The sequence below is a fragment of the Biomphalaria glabrata genome, chromosome 11 (genome assembly GCF_947242115.1).
Source record: "Biomphalaria glabrata chromosome 11, xgBioGlab47.1, whole genome shotgun sequence".
In the NCBI taxonomy this organism is placed as follows: Eukaryota; Metazoa; Mollusca; class Gastropoda; family Planorbidae; genus Biomphalaria; species Biomphalaria glabrata.
The window spans coordinates 19074002-19094654 of NC_074721.1; positions in this window are offsets into that span (position 1 = coordinate 19074002).

Genomic DNA, 20653 nt, shown 5'->3' on the forward strand with positions numbered 1-20653 from the left:
TCATAAACCACTTAGACAAACATAATGTCCTCACACCATACCAACATGGCTTTAGGAAATATAGATCATCTGAAACACAACTAATAGGACTAATTGATGACTTTTCAAAAAGTTTAGATAATAGTGAACAAATAGATGCTATCTTACTAGATTTTTCCAAGGCTTTTGACAAAGTTAATCACCATAGTTTGCTTAAAAAATTAAAATATTTTGGCATTAATGGTCCATTGCATCAGTGGATTAAAGATTTTCTGATAGGGAGAGAACAAACTGTAATAATAAATGGTTCTAAATCAACACCGATAACAGTAAACTCAGGTGTACCTCAATGAACTGTCTTAGGTCCACTACTATTCTTAATTTATCTAATTGCATTACCTCAGGAACTAAAGTCAGATTATTTGCAGACGATTGTATAATATATAGAACAATAAAAACAACATAAGACACAGATATTTTACAAAGAGAATTAGATGAATTACAGAAATGGGAATCAAATTGGAGCATGTCTTTCCACCCAGAAAAATGTCAGTTATTAAGAGTAACAAAAAAAAACTAAAACAAATTAATTCCACTTATCTTATTTATGGCAAACCAGTAATACTGACTGTGACGAACTTGCCGAAGGATTGTATTAATAAGTTGATGAATTCATATGAAATGACGATCACACTTGCCGGGGATTATATGATTAATACTTGACAAATCAATGAAATGAAGAAAGAAACATCTCTCTGTATTTTCTTCAAACTTCTTTAATAACTTCTTCAACTTTCACATCAAATTAATTTCTTAATTCAATAACAACTTGACACTTCATAAATAAAACTTAAAGATACATAAAACTTCACTTAGTATAACTTCAACTTCAACTACTAAAACTTTACTTAATGGACCCGCTAATATCACAAAACTTATTACTAATCAAGAACTGAGCGAGGACCATCGCTCTACAAGAACTACTACTATGCGAGGACCCCGTCTAACTGACTTTCCCTTTATTTATACTTTCTTTGATCGTACGTTCCAGAATCATGGAACCTTCTCAGATAATTATTTTAGTAACTTTGACCTTCTAGAAGCTGACGTGTGCTATTTTTTCCCTTAACCTCTTTCTTTGATTGGATATCTAAAATTAACTTGTTTACGCTGGACACTTGCACTGGTTTGAACTTGCTTCTAGAAACTGGTCGAAATAGGTCACAGACTCGACTCGTGACACTGACTAAAAACGCAAAATACTTAGGTGTTATAATAAATGAAAAACTGTCATGGAATCCACATATTGATGAAACTACAAAAAAATCAAACAAAGCATTAGGATTTATTAAAAGAAATTTCTATAAATCAAATAAGAACATAAAACTAAAATGTTATTTAACCTTGGTTAGGCCAATAATAGAATATGCATTCTCCGTTTGGGACCCCTCAACTCAAGATAACATTAAGAAACTGGAACAGACACAAAATTGAGAAGTATGATTCATAACAAACGAATATTCACACTTAACCAGAGTAACACTTTTAGTAAAATCACTAAATTTAGAAAGCCTTAAGGACAGAGGACTCATAAGTAAAGTAGCAACTATACATAGAACACTGAACCATAATCTTCAAATACAAAAACAAAATTTAATAAAATACTCTGAAAGACACAAAGATAAAGGCACATTCCTCGTCCCATATGCTAGGACAAATTTGACGCGTAGGACGTAATCATCTTCTTTTTTTGAAGTAACGTCTGTATTATATAATTAAGAAGATAAAGAAGATAATAGTCATTTCAAGAGGTTTGCAATAGAGAAAAGCATCTTTAAAATCGTCTAAAATGGAAGGAATTATTTTCAGTAATACTTGGATGCTTCTGTAAAAATGAAGTTACAGATATTTTATTTTCAAAGATTCAGCTTATAGAACTTCGTTACAAATGACGTGCTGGGGTTTTACGATTTCGGCTTAACTATTGAAACACTGTTACAAAAACGTTTGTGTGATGATACCAACTCTAAATTGGCCTCTCAAAGTGTTCCGCTCGTCAGATAAAAACGCAAGTTTCAATATTTTCAGAAAGAATATCAGAAACTATAAACTACAAACTATCAACAACTACAAACCTATTTCCGTCGATTCAAAAAAAAAGAAGAGACATCTATTATATTGTTAGTGCGACTAACGACTTGATATCACAGGATACGGAGATTTATCAATGTTATTATTATTACACTGGTAATATTCATATGTATTCGATGAACTAATAGTTATAAAGATATAAATAAATCCTAGGTGTCACTTACAGAGACTGCGTAATAAAGAGATTAGAAACAGGATTAATACAGCTATTGAGCCCCACGATGACCTGCTAACCATTGCCCAAAACTCTATGGCCACATCACAAGGTTCTCAAGGCTCTAAAAGACCTTTCTTCAGTGAATAGTACTAGGAAAAAACTGAAGAGGAAGACTAAGAAATCGACTGGAAGACATTGAATGAATTTCTATCAAAAGCAAAGGACAAAGAGAAATGGAGAAAGACAGTAGAAAGATCGGGTGTGTTGCCCCAATAGTCTAATAGACTAAAGAATAGGTGAAGGTGAACCTTATGTGACCTGACCTAACTGATGTTATTGAATGATTATCTGATAAATCTAATTGTCTTTTAAAGGGACAATCTCTAAATGAAAGCCTCAACAAAGAAAACTTTTCAGTATAAAAAGACAACAAAAAACTTTTCCCTTTAGTTATGCTTTCAGTACACAATGTCAATCCTGTGATTCACGTGAATAAAATAAAACACTACTCATTAATATTAAATTATAATCCCCTTATATGCATACTAAGTAGACATTTTTTCTTTTAAAAAAAATAAACTTTTTTTTTCAAATCTGTGACAGAAATTATACAATTTAGTAATACCATTTAAAAAAATGGAAAAAAATCTAAAACTGCTTGCATCAATGTTTAACAAAGGAGTATACACTTTTACTGTAAGGGAGATGATGCTCTGCAATATATATTAAATATGGTCTATTAATTGTACTTGTATTCTTACTATTAATAAAGAATATTTGATGTGTTTTTATGAAAAAACTGCTTGTGTCGTTGATTTTAAAAATTAAATTTATTTACAAAAGAAAAAAGTAGCCGTTGCATCAGAACTTTGAAAGCTCCATACAAATGATAGAATCATAGCGTATCGAGAAAGCTAAAAGCATAAATGTGAGATAAACAAAAACAATAGGCAAAAAATAAATTATAATCGCTCAGACTCAAAATCGTTAGTTTAGATCTATTACAAATCTAATTACTTGACTGATCCGAACTAATTGATACATATTAATAGAAGCTTTTTAAAAAAAATTTTGGTCTTTTGCGTGTTACTATTTCCTTTCTAGATCAAAATTATCAGTTTAGTGTATTACCTTTCTTAACTACTGTTTTTTTTAATGTTAAACTGAACAGATTATTGTTATGATCTTTTTAATGACCATTCGTAGATCAGTCTTTGAATCCAAATGTGTTTTTTTCTGCTATATATAAGGTAGAACTATTTGTAGTAGAATTTATTTCTTATTAACTGAAAAGATATAAAATGACTAAACAAATGTCAAATTAAGATCACGATTCTATTACCACTGGTAATTGAACGCTATGTACTTTGTAGGAACAGATTGCACTGATTTAGAAAACATTGAGATGCATTACGTTAATATAAACTAATATTGATTGACAAGATTGTGGCAGAGTTAATTAGAACCCTTACTTGAGCTTAAACTATACAAAGATTAAAATTTCTTGACAGGTTTAGGTCATGTGATATCTGAACGATAAAAGCAAACATTTTGCAATTTCTATATTTTTTTATACTTAATGTTATGTATTCCAGCAACTTGCTTAGTAAAGACATTAATTTTATTAACATTTTAAAAAATTTAGAAAATAGTCAATTTTAAAAGAAGCTGCTCTTAATCAACGCCATCTATTTTTATCAGATAACTTCATTTTTTCCCCCATACAACACAAAAAATTTAAATTTAAAAAATTTCTTATTAAACTTATAATTTATATACTTTTTATGCCAATTAAAACAGAAATAATAGAAAATTATAAGTTCTATCAATAATTCCTATAAAAAATGCACACGTTATTTCTCCCAACCCCTATCTCGAATCAAGGTAAAATTTGCATAATTATTTTTTTACATGACGAAATAGGAATTAATAAAAAAAAAAAGTAATGGGTAATCAATTATTTCTTTGGTATCAAACAAAGGAAAGAAATCTTGATAGATGTGGTGGTATAAATTGAGTTAGTCCCCTTGAGGAGGATTGAGCGGTTAGTGAACAAATTACTTTTTATGCATTTAAAACGTGATTACGGTAACATTCACAAGGAAACACCTTGTCCCTTTACCTTATTTTTTCTCCATCTAGTGCGGATAAAGTGATAGGCTCATAGCGCATTGACAAAGCTAAAAGTATAAAATTGTTCTAAACAAAAACAATTGATGCCAATATTTCTATTCGCACACATTTACTATTGTTAATCTATATCTATTACAAAGTGTATCACATGACCGACACAAAGCAATAGATACAATTAAATTGCGTGTCGGCTTTTTCTATTTTAAAGTATTTTTTATTTCTTGTTAACAAACTAATTTTTAAGGTTTACAAATCAGTTTTTTAAAAAGTCACTTACTTAAAACCTGGCAGGTGAACTTCAACGCTGATGAAATTTCTCCTTAATCATTTTCAAAAGACACAGCTTATCTAAGGGAAAGAACTTTATTTCTTTCAACTATGTATAAGTTATGTCCCAGATTTGATTTAAAAAATTAATTACTAATAATTAATTGACTAATCGGTTATTATTTTTTATTGATTCATGTTTTGCTAGGTACAATGAATAGTTGTTAAATGTTTCGAATTGATCCGAGAGCTGGTATGGGAGAAATAAATGTGTTGAATTATCTAAGGACACAAAACAATACATATATAGTTGTATCTGTGAATACTTAAGGATTAATTTCCCTTCTTGGTATCAAACTAAATAATTAATAACAAGTAATTAATTGACTAATTGGGTCTTTTTAAAACATAGTTTATGTTCTATCTATGCCAATAAAAAATTGTGCAGTTTCAACTTGATCCGAAATTGGTTTAGGAGAAATAACATGTCCGAACTTTTTACTAGACCTACAGACAGACTTCCATTTAGACAGAGTGAGTTGATATAAGCTTTGTAAAAATAACCCCAAAAAATTAAACTTGAGACCATGAATTAAAATTGTTAGTGCTGACTTTTTAGCGGCCCCCGTAAGGGGAAAAAGCCGCTATTAGGTTTGTGCAAAATGTCCGTCTGTCCGTCTGTCCGTCTGTCACACTCAGACCTCGAAAACTAGAAGAGATATGAAAAATATTATTTCATCATCAAATGCGGCTTGAAAAGTTTAGGTTCAACGGCTACTTTTGGTTTTCTAAAAGCAAACCGTTTAATTTATAAAATTAATTATGCAAGCGATTTTTTCATAAAAATACACCAATTCTAAAACAATTACGTAAATGTAAGGGAGGCAATGTTACAATATGCTAACAAAGATGGACATTATTTTTGTATTTTCAGTATAACTAAGTTAAGTCAAATATATTTTAAAAATGTACAGGAAATGTTTACAACAAATATAAATAATAGTTAAAGATGTTTTTTCTGGTCAACTAGCTGCTAAAATTAAAAGAAAACATTTATGTTTGCTTATAAAGGCTAATAATGCATTTTGTATGTAAATATCACGCACATTTTTTTAATGGACTTTTTATGCAGCGATTTTCGTGCAGTAGCGTAACGTCGCTACATGATAAGGTGCTAAACCAATTCCTAAAACTTTTTTTAAAAATCAGATTTTATTTATTTTTTTTTAGTGCCCCCATCCAAATAAAAGAAGATTATTTTTGTGCGTTTTGTCTGTTGGTCGGTCTGTCCGTCACGATTAGATTAAAAAACTAGAACTCTAAAAGCTATTGAAAATCTGTTTACACTTTAATGTTCCTCCGGTAACATCTCAATAGTTTTAAGTATCTAAAAATTGATTGTTCCGGATTTTTTTTTTGTGCAAAACTAATCAACCCCAACAAATGTTTGTTTGCTCTTCTAATTTATATTACATTCAATTTCCATGCTTAAACGTTGCAAAAACACATTATCAATAATATGTTGTTCCTTTTTTTATGTAAATAGCATATTAATGCTAAATCAAAATCTCTATACTGACTTATATTTCATTAAGTGTAATAATGTTCCGGATATTGTTTTATAAAGCATGAATTATGCCTAATGATTGTTTGAAATTGCATAATTTACTAATATTACACTTATATTATTTGACAATGCGTCACTATAATTTGGTTATCAATATCAAATTGTTCCGTATTTTCATCTTTAAACAAATTTTAAAAATATCGACAATAGGTTGTTCAGGGCTTTAAAAAAAAAGTAATTTACTAGAATTGATTACTGAAAATTACTTTTTAGACATTTATTTTTCTTGCTAAAACACATCATAGAAGTTTTGTAATCGATAAAGAAAGTTCCGGATTTTGTTTCTTACAAATCGTCGCCAGAAATTTCCGAATTTATTTAAAAATCTACTAACGCCAAATAATTGTTTAAACTCCCTCTTCTAATTAATTAACAAATAATCTTCTCATTTACGAAATAATATTTTTACGGATTTTTATGAAAAATATTTTAACTCACTACTCTCTTACAGTACATTTAACATTCTACCTAAAACATTATAAAATCTAATTATCGTTAATATTATGTTCCGATTTTTTAGGAAAAAAGAATCCAAACACCAAAGTAAGGTATGAAAATCTCTCCACATGGCTGTAGTACATCTAATTTTTATACGAGACCATCCAAAAAATTTAATTAACGGTATTACATTTATCTGAAATTCTCTTTTTTTTTACTATTTATACAAATATTCGGAACAATCTATTATATAAACTTTTCAATTGTGTTCATACCTAAAAATTATTGCGATGTTTTGAAACGTAAAATAAAGGTTAATCAATTTTTAATAACTTTTAGTTGTTTTTTTTATATCAAGATGACGGACAGACCGACTGACAGACAAAACGCAAAAACAATGTGGCTTTGATCCTATTTAAATAAATTTTATTAGAACTCAGTGCACCAATGTCTATGAACCCTCGTTAAATATCTCGTGTAAATAAAGACATTTTTTTGGTACCGGTACTAGCCTATTGTGAGGTAATGGAATTTTTTTTTCTTTGACGTCATATGAATGAACTCTTTAAATGTAATGTTAAAAGAACGCACTCGGTGCACCAATGTCTATGAACACTCGATAAATGGCTCGTAATGATGAAGGTAATTTTTAGTCTAGCTAGGCCGTGTGACGTAGTGTTTTTTTTTTCCTTTGACGTCATATGGAATGAATTCTTTAAAAGTAATGTTAAAAGAACGCACTCGGTGCACCAATGCCTATGAACACTCGATAAATGGCCCGTAATGATGAAGGTGATTTTTAGTCTAGCTAGGCCTTGTGACGTAGTGGTTTTTTTTTCTTTGACGTGATATGGAATCAATTCTTTAATTAAAAGAAATGCTAAAAGAACGCACTCGGTGCACCAATGTCTATGATCACTCGATAAATGGCTCGTAATGATGAAGGCGATTTTTATTCTAGCTAGGCCGTGTGACGTAGTGGTTTTTTTTCCTTTGACGTCATATGGAATGAATTCTTTAAATGAAATGCTTAAAGAACGCACTCGGTGCACCGATGTCTATGAACACTCGATAAATGGCTCGTAATGATGAAGGCGATTTTTAGTCTAGCTAGGCCGTGTGACGTAGTGTTTTTTTTTCCTCTGACGTTATATGGAATGAATTCTTCAAATGAAATGAAAAAAGAACTCGGTATAGTAATGTTTATTAAGCCTCGTTATGTAACTCACGTTTAAAAAAGGAATATCTTGATTTAGATCTAATCTAGATTTTTTAAACTAGATCTAGATTTTTTTTACAGTATATCTAGATCTGGATTTATATTCTAATTAAAATTATTCTAGATTCTAGATCTAGAATTTCTAGATCTAGTTTAGACTAAAATAGACTAGATTAAGATGTAGAATTTCAATTTCTAAACTTAAAGTGTAAAAACAAAAAGTGTAGATTTTCATTTCCAAACGTTTTGATGAATATTGTAATTTTTTAATATACTAAAACTAATCTACTATTTTTTATTTAATTTAAATTTAAATTTACGGCAAATGAATCTTTGAAACATTATTACTTTTGACCATCAAAATTAAATCACCTCTTGAATATTATTTGCGAATATGCAGATCCGACAGGGATCCGACGGGGGCCGCCTCTGAGTTTGTGTAACACAAACTCTCTTTGTAATCTTGTTATTTATTATTTTGTGTGTGTGTGTGTGCAAAAAAAGGTCAAGCTGATAGTCACCAAAAAAAAAAAAAGGTTTGCAATTTATAAGACACTGAGCATTTTCGTTCTATTTTTAGCGGCTCCCGTAAGGGGAAAAAGCCGCTATTAGGTTTGTGCAAAATGTCCGTCTGTCCGTCTGTCACACTCAGATCTCGAAAACTAGAAGAGATATGAAAAATATTATTTCATCATTAAATGCGGCTTGAAAAGTTTAGGTGCAACGGCTACTTTTGGTTTTCTAAAAGCAAACCGTTTAATTTATAAAATTAATAATGCAAGCGATTTTTTCATAAAAATACACCAATTCTAAAACAATTACGTAAATCTTAGGGAGGCAATGTCACAATATGCTAAAAAGATAGTTGATTTTTGTGTATTTTCAGTATCACAAAGTCAAATATATTTATAAAATGTACAGCAAATGTTTACAACAAATATAAATAATAGTTAAAGATGTTTTTTCTGGTCAACTAGCTGCTAAAATTAAAAGAAAACATTTCTGTTTGTTTATAAAGGCTAATAATGCACTTTGTATGTAAATATCACGCACATTTTTTTAAATGGACTTTTTATGCAGCGATTTTCGTGCAGTAGCGTAACGTCGCAACATGTTTAGGTGCTAAACCAATTCCTTAAACTTTTTTAAAAAAATCAGATTTTATTTATTTTTTGTTTAGTGCCCCCATCCGAATAAAAGAAGATTATTTTTGTGCGTTTTGTCTGTTGGTCGGTCTGTCCGTCACGATTAGATTAAAAAACTAGAACTCTAAAAGTTATTGAAAATGTGATTTATCCTTTAATGTTCCTCCTGTATCATCTCAATAGTTTTAAGTATCTAAAAATTGATTGTTCCGGATTTTTTTTATTTTGCAAAACTAATCAACCCCAACAAATGTGTGTTTGCTCTTCTAATTTATATTACATTCAATTTCCATTCTTAAACGTTGCAAAAACACATTATCAATAATATGTTGTTCCGTTTTTTATGTAAATAGCATATTAATGCTAAATCAAAATCTCTATACTGACTTATATTTCATTAAGTGTAAAAATGTTCCGGATATTGATTTATAAAACATGAATTATGCCTAATGATTGTTTGAAATCGCATAATTTACTAATATTACACTTATATTATTTGACAATGTGTCACTATAATTTGGTTATCAATATCAAATTGTTCCGTATTTTCATCTTTAAACAAATTTTAAAAATATCGACAATAGGTTGTTCAGGGCTTTAAAAAAAAAGTAATTTACTAGAATTGATTACTGAAAATTACTTTTTAGACATTTAATTTTCTTGCTGAAACATAACATAGAAGTTTTGTAATCGATAAAGAAAGTTCCGGATTTTGTTTCTTACAAATCGTCGCCAGAAATTTCCGAATTTATTTAAAAATCTACTAACGCCAAATAATTGTTTGAACTCCTCTCTTCTAATTAATAAACAAATAATCTTCTCATTTACGAAATAATGTTTTTACGGATTTTTATGAAAAATATTTTAACTCACTACTCTCTTACAGTACATTTAACTTTCTATCTAAAACATTAAAAAATCTAATTATCGTTAATATTATGTTCCGATTTTTAAGGAAAACAGAATCCAAACACCAAAGTAAGGTATGAAAATCTCTCCACATGGCTGTAGTACATCTAATTTTTATACGAGACCATCCAAAAAATTTAATTAACGGTATTACATTTATCTGAAATTCTCTTTTTCTTTTACTATTTATACAAACATCCGGAACAATCTATTATATAAACTTTTCAATTGTGTTCATACCTAAAAATTATTGCGATGTTTCGAAACGTAAAATAAAGGTTAATCAATTTTAATAACTTTTAGTTGTTTTTTTTATATCAAGATGACGGACAGACCGACTGACAGACAAAACGCAAAAACAATGCGGCTTTGATCATATTTAAATAAATTCTATTAGAACTCAGTGCACCAATGTATATGAACCCTCGTCAAATATCTCGTGTAAATAAAGACATTTTTATGGTACCGGTACTAGCCTATTGTGAGGTAATGGAATTTTTTTTTCTTTGACGTCATATGAATGAACTCTTTAAATGTAATGTTAAAAGAACGCACTCGGTGCACCAATGTCTATGAACACTCGATAAATGGCTCGTAATGATGAAGGTAATTTTTAGTCTAGCTAGGCCGTGTGACGTAGTGGTTTTTTTTTCCTTTGACGTCATATGGAATGAATTCTTTAAAAGTAATGTTAAAAGAACGCACTCGGTGCACCAATGTCTATGAACACTCGATAAATGGCCCGTAATGATGAAGGTGATTTTTAGTCTAGCTAGGCCGTGTGACGTAGTGTTTTTTTTTTCTTTGACGTGATATGGAATGAATTCTTTAATTAAAAGAAATGCTAAAAGAACGCACTCGGTGCACCAATGTCTATGATCACTCGATAAATGGCTCGTAATGATGAAGGCGATTTTTATTCTAGCTAGGCCGTGTGACGTAGTGTTTTTTTTCCTTTGACGTCATATGGAATGAATTCTTTAAATGAAATGCTTAAAGAACGCACTCGGTGCACCAATGTCTATGAACACTCGATAAATGGCTCGTAATGATGAAGGCGATTTTTAGTCTTGCTAGGCCGTGTGACGTAGTGTTTTTTTTTCCTCTGACGTTATATGGAATGAATTCTTCAAATGAAATGAAAAAAGAACTCGGTATAGTAATGTTTATTAAGCCTCGTTATGTAACTCGCGTTTAAAAAAGGAATATCTTGATTTAGATCTAATCTAGATTTTTTAAACTAGATCTAGATTTTTTTTACAGTATATCTAGATCTGGATTTATATTCTAATTAAAATTATTCTAGATTCTAGATCTAGAATTTCTAGATCTAGTTTAGACTAAAATAGACTAGATTAAGATGTAGAATTTCAATTTCTAAACTTAAAGTGTAAAAACAAAAAGTGTAGATTTTCATTTCCAAACGTTTTGATGAATATTGTAATTTTTTAATATACTAAAACTAATCTACTATTTTTTATTTAATTTAAATTTAAATTTACGGCAAATGAATCTTTGAAACATTATTACTTTTGACCATCAAAATTAAATCACCTCTTGAATATTATTTGCGAATATGCAGATCCGACAGGGATCCGACGGGGGCCGCCTCTGAGTTTGTGTAACACAAACTCTCTTTGTAATCTTGTTATTTATTATTTTGTGTGTGTGTGTGTGCAAAAAAAGGTCAAGCTGATAGTCACCAAAAAAAAAAAAAGGTTTGCAATTTATAAGACACTGAGCATTTTCGTTCTATTTTTAGCGGCTCCCGTAAGGGGAAAAAGCCGCTATTAGGTTTGTGCAAAATGTCCGTCTGTCCGTCTGTCACACTCAGATCTCGAAAACTAGAAGAGATATGAAAAATATTATTTCATCATTAAATGCGGCTTGAAAAGTTTAGGTGCAACGGCTACTTTTGGTTTTCTAAAAGCAAACCGTTTAATTTATAAAATTAATAATGCAAGCGATTTTTTCATAAAAATACACCAATTCTAAAACAATTACGTAAATCTTAGGGAGGCAATGTCACAATATGCTAAAAAGATAGATGACTTTCGTGTATTTTCAGTATCACAAAGTCAAATATATTTATAAAATGTACAGCAAATGTTTACAACAAATATAAATAATAGTTAAAGATGTTTTTTCTGGTCAACTAGCTGCTAAAATTAAAAGAAAACATTTCTGTTTGTTTATAAAGGCTAATAATGCACTTTGTATGTAAATATCACGCACATTTTTTTAAATGGACTTTTTATGCAGCGATTTTCGTGCAGTAGCGTAACGTCGCAACATGTTTAGGTGCTAAACCAATTCCTTAAACTTTTTTAAAAAAATCAGATTTTATTTATTTTTTGTTTAGTGCCCCCATCCGAATAAAAGAAGATTATTTTTGTGCGTTTTGTCTGTTGGTCGGTCTGTCCGTCACGATTAGATTAAAAAACTAGAACTCTAAAAGTTATTGAAAATGTGATTTATCCTTTAATGTTCCTCCTGTATCATCTCAATAGTTTTAAGTATCTAAAAATTGATTGTTCCGGATTTTTTTTATTTTGCAAAACTAATCAACCCCAACAAATGTGTGTTTGCTCTTCTAATTTATATTACATTCAATTTCCATTCTTAAACGTTGCAAAAACACATTATCAATAATATGTTGTTCCGTTTTTTATGTAAATAGCATATTAATGCTAAATCAAAATCTCTATACTGACTTATATTTCATTAAGTGTAAAAATGTTCCGGATATTGATTTATAAAACATGAATTATGCCTAATGATTGTTTGAAATCGCATAATTTACTAATATTACACTTATATTATTTGACAATGTGTCACTATAATTTGGTTATCAATATCAAATTGTTCCGTATTTTCATCTTTAAACAAATTTTAAAAATATCGACAATAGGTTGTTCAGGGCTTTAAAAAAAAAGTAATTTACTAGAATTGATTACTGAAAATTACTTTTTAGACATTTAATTTTCTTGCTGAAACATAACATAGAAGTTTTGTAATCGATAAAGAAAGTTCCGGATTTTGTTTCTTACAAATCGTCGCCAGAATTTCCGAATTTATTTAAAAATCTACTAACGCCAAATAATTGTTTGAACTCCTCTCTTCTAATTAATAAACAAATAATCTTCTCATTTACGAAATAATGTTTTTACGGATTTTTATGAAAAATATTTTAACTCACTACTCTCTTACAGTACATTTAACTTTCTATCTAAAACATTAAAAAATCTAATTATCGTTAATATTATGTTCCGATTTTTAAGGAAAACAGAATCCAAACACCAAAGTAAGGTATGAAAATCTCTCCACATGGCTGTAGTACATCTAATTTTTATACGAGACCATCCAAAAAATTTAATTAACGGTATTACATTTATCTGAAATTCTCTTTTTCTTTTACTATTTATACAAACATCCGGAACAATCTATTATATAAACTTTTCAATTGTGTTCATACCTAAAAATTATTGCGATGTTTCGAAACGTAAAATAAAGGTTAATCAATTTTAATAACTTTTAGTTGTTTTTTTTATATCAAGATGACGGACAGACCGACTGACAGACAAAACGCAAAAACAATGCGGCTTTGATCATATTTAAATAAATTCTATTAGAACTCAGTGCACCAATGTATATGAACCCTCGTCAAATATCTCGTGTAAATAAAGACATTTTTATGGTACCGGTACTAGCCTATTGTGAGGTAATGGAATTTTTTTTTCTTTGACGTCATATGAATGAACTCTTTAAATGTAATGTTAAAAGAACGCACTCGGTGCACCAATGTCTATGAACACTCGATAAATGGCTCGTAATGATGAAGGTAATTTTTAGTCTAGCTAGGCCGTGTGACGTAGTGGTTTTTTTTTCCTTTGACGTCATATGGAATGAATTCTTTAAAAGTAATGTTAAAAGAACGCACTCGGTGCACCAATGTCTATGAACACTCGATAAATGGCCCGTAATGATGAAGGTGATTTTTAGTCTAGCTAGGCCGTGTGACGTAGTGTTTTTTTTTTCTTTGACGTGATATGGAATGAATTCTTTAATTAAAAGAAATGCTAAAAGAACGCACTCGGTGCACCAATGTCTATGATCACTCGATAAATGGCTCGTAATGATGAAGGCGATTTTTATTCTAGCTAGGCCGTGTGACGTAGTGTTTTTTTTCCTTTGACGTCATATGGAATGAATTCTTTAAATGAAATGCTTAAAGAACGCACTCGGTGCACCAATGTCTATGAACACTCGATAAATGGCTCGTAATGATGAAGGCGATTTTTAGTCTTGCTAGGCCGTGTGACGTAGTGTTTTTTTTTCCTCTGACGTTATATGGAATGAATTCTTCAAATGAAATGAAAAAAGAACTCGGTATAGTAATGTTTATTAAGCCTCGTTATGTAACTCGCGTTTAAAAAAGGAATATCTTGATTTAGATCTAATCTAGATTTTTTAAACTAGATCTAGATTTTTTTTACAGTATATCTAGATCTGGATTTATATTCTAATTAAAATTATTCTAGATTCTAGATCTAGAATTTCTAGATCTAGTTTAGACTAAAATAGACTAGATTAAGATGTAGAATTTCAATTTCTAAACTTAAAGTGTAAAAACAAAAAGTGTAGATTTTCATTTCCAAACGTTTTGATGAATATTGTAATTTTTTAATATACTAAAACTAATCTACTATTTTTTATTTAATTTAAATTTAAATTTACGGCAAATGAATCTTTGAAACATTATTACTTTTGACCATCAAAATTAAATCACCTCTTGAATATTATTTGCGAATATGCAGATCCGACAGGGATCCGACGGGGGCCGCCTCTGAGTTTGTGTAACACAAACTCTCTTTGTAATCTTGTTATTTATTATTTTGTGTGTGTGTGTGTGCAAAAAAAGGTCAAGCTGATAGTCACCAAAAAAAAAAAAGGTTTGCAATTTATAAGACACTGAGCATTTTCGTTCTATTTTTAGCGGCTCCTGTAAGGGGAAAAAGCCGCTATTAGGTTTGTGCAAAATGTCCGTCTGTCCGTCTGTCACACTCAGATCTCGAAAACTAGAAGAGATATGAAAAATATTATTTCATCATTAAATGCGGCTTGAAAAGTTTAGGTGCAACGGCTACTTTTGGTTTTCTAAAAGCAAACCGTTTAATTTATAAAATTAATAATGCAAGCGATTTTTTCATAAAAATACACCAATTCTAAAACAATTACGTAAATCTTAGGGAGGCAATGTCACAATATGCTAAAAAGATAGTTGACTTTTGTGTATTTTCAGTATCACAAAGTCAAATATATTTATAAAATGTACAGCAAATGTTTACAACAAATATAAATAATAGTTAAAGATGTTTTTTCTGGTCAACTAGCTGCTAAAATTAAAAGAAAACATTTCTGTTTGTTTATAAAGGCTAATAATGCAATTTGTATGTAAATATCACGCACATTTTTTTAAATGGACTTTTTATGCAGCGATTTTCGTGCAGTAGCGTAACGTCGCAACATGTTTAGGTGCTAAACCAATTCCTTAAACTTTTTTAAAAAAATCAGATTTTATTTATTTTTTGTTTAGTGCCCCCATCCGAATAAAAGAAGATTATTTTTGTGCGTTTTGTCTGTTGGTCGGTCTGTCCGTCACGATTAGATTAAAAAACTAGAACTCTAAAAGTTATTGAAAATGTGATTTATCCTTTAATGTTCCTCCTGTATCATCTCAATAGTTTTAAGTATCTAAAAATTGATTGTTCCGGATTTTTTTTATTTTGCAAAACTAATCAACCCCAACAAATGTGTGTTTGCTCTTCTAATTTATATTACATTCAATTTCCATTCTTAAACGTTGCAAAAACACATTATCAATAATATGTTGTTCCGTTTTTTATGTAAATAGCATATTAATGCTAAATCAAAATCTCTATACTGACTTATATTTCATTAAGTGTAAAAATGTTCCGGATATTGATTTATAAAACATGAATTATGCCTAATGATTGTTTGAAATCGCATAATTTACTAATATTACACTTATATTATTTGACAATGTGTCACTATAATTTGGTTATCAATATCAAATTGTTCCGTATTTTCATCTTTAAACAAATTTTAAAAATATCGACAATAGGTTGTTCAGGGCTTTAAAAAAAAAGTAATTTACTAGAATTGATTACTGAAAATTACTTTTTAGACATTTAATTTTCTTGCTGAAACATAACATAGAAGTTTTGTAATCGATAAAGAAAGTTCCGGATTTTGTTTCTTACAAATCGTCGCCAGAATTTCCGAATTTATTTAAAAATCTACTAACGCCAAATAATTGTTTGAACTCCTCTCTTCTAATTAATAAACAAATAATCTTCTCATTTACGAAATAATGTTTTTACGGATTTTTATGAAAAATATTTTAACTCACTACTCTCTTACAGTACATTTAACTTTCTATCTAAAACATTAAAAAATCTAATTATCGTTAATATTATGTTCCGATTTTTAAGGAAAACAGAATCCAAACACCAAAGTAAGGTATGAAAATCTCTCCACATGGCTGTAGTACATCTAATTTTTATACGAGACCATCCAAAAAATTTAATTAACGGTATTACATTTATCTGAAATTCTCTTTTTCTTTTACTATTTATACAAACATCCGGAACAATCTATTATATAAACTTTTCAATTGTGTTCATACCTAAAAATTATTGCGATGTTTTGAAACGTAAAATAAAGGTTAATCAATTTTAATAACTTTTAGTTGTTTTTTTATATCAAGATGACGGACAGACCGACTGACAGACAAAACGCAAAAACAATGCGGCTTTGATCATATTTAAATAAATTCTATTAGAACTCAGTGCACCAATGTATATGAACCCTCGTCAAATATCTCGTGTAAATAAAGACATTTTTATGGTACCGGTACTAGCCTATTGTGAGGTAATGGAATTTTTTTTTCTTTGACGTCATATGAATGAACTCTTTAAATGTAATGTTAAAAGAACGCACTCGGTGCACCAATGTCTATGAACACTCGATAAATGGCTCGTAATGATGAAGGTAATTTTTAGTCTAGCTAGGCCGTGTGACGTAGTGTTTTTTTTTTCCTTTGACGTCATATGGAATGAATTCTTTAAAAGTAATGTTAAAAGAACGCACTCGGTGCACCAATGTCTATGAACACTCGATAAATGGCCCGTAATGATGAAGGTGATTTTTAGTCTAGCTAGGCCGTGTGACGTAGTGTTTTTTTTTTTCTTTGACGTGATATGGAATGAATTCTTTAATTAAAAGAAATGCTAAAAGAACGCACTCGGTGCACCAATGTCTATGATCACTCGATAAATGGCTCGTAATGATGAAGGCGATTTTTATTCTAGCTAGGCCGTGTGACGTAGTGTTTTTTTTCCTTTGACGTCATATGGAATGAATTCTTTAAATGAAATGCTTAAAGAACGCACTCGGTGCACCAATGTCTATGAACACTCGATAAATGGCTCGTAATGATGAAGGCGATTTTTAGTCTTGCTAGGCCGTGTGACGTAGTGTTTTTTTTTCCTCTGACGTTATATGGAATGAATTCTTCAAATGAAATGAAAAAAGAACTCGGTATAGTAATGTTTATTAAGCCTCGTTATGTAACTCGCGTTTAAAAAAGGAATATCTTGATTTAGATCTAATCTAGATTTTTTAAACTAGATCTAGATTTTTATTACAGTATATCTAGATCTGGATTTATATTCTAATTAAAATTATTTTAGAGTCTAGATCTATAATTTCTAGATCTAGTTTAGACTAAAATAGACTAGATTAAGATGTAGAATTTCAATTTCTAAACTTAAAGTGTAAAAAAAAAAGTGTAGATTTTCATTTCCAAACGTTTTGATCAATATTGCAATGTTTTAATAAATTAAAACTAATCTAAAATTTTTGTATTTAATTTAAATTTAAGTTTACAGCAAATGAATCTTTGAAACATTATTACTTTTGACCATCAAAATTAAATCACCTCTTGAATATTATTTGCGAATATGCAGATCCGACAGGGATCCGACTTCGACGGGGGCCGCCTCTGAGTTTGTGTAACACAAACTCTCTTTGTAATCTTGTTTCATTTTTCTTATACTCAAAATCCTAGCCTGCCGTTTTAAACGTTGATCTATAATATACATTCGAAAAATCCTAATCTGCTGTTCAAATTTTGATTCGCAATATTTTCTAAACATCTTAATATTTGTAATCAATACTTAGGCACTAGGACGACTATGGTCTCATGTGGCACTCCTTGGCTTCTTCCACGAAATGTTTAGAGTAAGCACGGGATATCGATTATTAACTTGTCTTCGATCACGAAGGAGGAGCTATATACTAAATGTCACATGCCTAAAAACGATGAATCTAAAGATTACTTGATATTCTACATGTGGAGAACAAAATTACTGCAACATTGGACTCTCATTGTCTTCTAAAAAAGTTTTGTTCTTGTTTTTATACAAAAGCAAAGCCCCAGTCGGAATAACAATAGCAATAAAATGGAATGATGAAACTACAGATTTTCTAGTCAACTAGAGCCCAATTTAATGTCTTTTTATATCTTGAAAAAAAAAAGGTTAAACTATAAACTAGAGTTTTCACAGTCTGGCCAACGAGCTAGTGACTCTTTTTCCAAAGATATACATAAACTGTCAAATTTCTAGGAAAATCGTTAGAGCCGTTTTCGAAATCCATGTCCACTCACGTTTTGCCAACTTTGAAGCTGCGATTTGAATAGACGTATTGTAAAAACTCATCAACAAGGTTACAAAACAAAGTATTTGAACTTCACCTTGTCACAGATATTTAATTATTTTGTTAGGTGTTTTCACGGCTCACCAACAGACTTGACAGAGTACAAACAAAGGGTAGGAATAGTGTGACACTTAGATGTTTAGCTTGTAGGGCGTCTCGATACCCGTAGGATGGGACAGACATGGAAGATTTAGTAGCGTTAGTTTAGGCGTGGATTAGGGTCTCCGCATATATAGAGTAGAGTTTCGGGGAAGTCGGGACACAGCGCCATGCAGTGTTAGCAGGGGCGTGTGTCGTGTGCTAGGCGTTTTCTGGTGAACGACACATACAGACATTGGGAGCAAGTCGCAGAGGCTCGCTCACGATCTTGGCTCTAAGAGGTGTGAGTTGTTTGCCAGAGAATATGTAGTGAATTAATTCTAAGGGACCAGGGTAAGAACAAATGTTTTTTATTAGTTATAGATCTAGCATTAGATGTTAGTTGATTATGATTAAATAGAAAGGCGCTTTAGCTAGTTGTTAGCGATATTTTGATTATTTGTCAATTTAGGTACAGTCTTAGTGAAAGTCTGAGTGACAGTCTCAGTCAGAGTTAGAGTCGATGTCAGCCAGAGTCCGAGGCGGTAGATGGCAGTCTGGGTAGCATTCTTGAGTATGTGACAATCTAGCGTTGAGGGTCTGAATAGATGTCAGCGACAGTGGCGTAGATCAAGTAGCAAGACAATGAAAGACATGCAGTGATTGACATCAGATGACATGGACAGCGGTACTGAACTCTGATGCAATTTGCGGCGCTGGGTCCAGTGCATGGAGGATGGAGTAACCGTAGTGGTCTGATTGGCATGGGTGATTAATTACTGTATTGTTGATTATGTCTTTATTGTTTAATATATTAACAGATGCAATAGTTTTATTAATACATGTATATAGTATTGAAGCCACTCGTCTTATTATTTTATGTTATTAGTAAATTAATATTTGCAGTTAACAATCCATTCGTATATCAATTAATGCATTTATTATATAATCTTAAAGTGGCCATCGATGCCCTACTTAGAATATTAAATTTTAGTTTTTAATAAGAGAGTTGGACTTTATGAGTATTCATTATGTGGTCATTGATGTTATAACATTGTTGTCATTAGTTTAATTTATATACCTTCAAGTACTATAATAATTATGCAGACAAAGTAATTACACCCACTAAAGGGGAGAGTCATCACTAGAAGAATAATACTACTGGTATATTAAAATGAGGTAGTGACGAGAGAGGGGGAGAATCTAGGTCGTTGACACGCCTCTTGTCAATTATCTCGCTTCAGTGCCAAAATCTCACTTCAGTGCCAAAATCTCACTTCAGTGTCAAATCTCACGCTTCAATGTCAAAGAAATGGAAGTTGGAGCGCAATCGTGAAGACACAAAATACATTGACTATATGGATTGGTAGTCATTAGAAATGTGTCAAATATTTAATTTGCAACAATGAAAATGTTTGAAATGATTATTAATCAGTTGTCTATCTTCGAATAACAATAAAAAAATAGAAAATAGTTACTACCAAAATAAAAATTCAATTCCTTCAGCCGTAAAGCGACTATGGATCATCTCGTGGAAATGAGATGAATGCCTATGCATTAGCTGTGGTCGGAACAATGTCGCCCACACATCAGTTTCCCCATCTCCACGCTGCTGATGTATCCAAAGGAAGGACAAGTGCCAATACAGTTTGGAGTCAGCGGCGTCGCGGGTTCTGAAAGCATTGGGTGCTTCAAGCTGTCTAAGGGTCACCGGCTTCTGATTTTTCCATCGGGTTGACTTCTGAAGC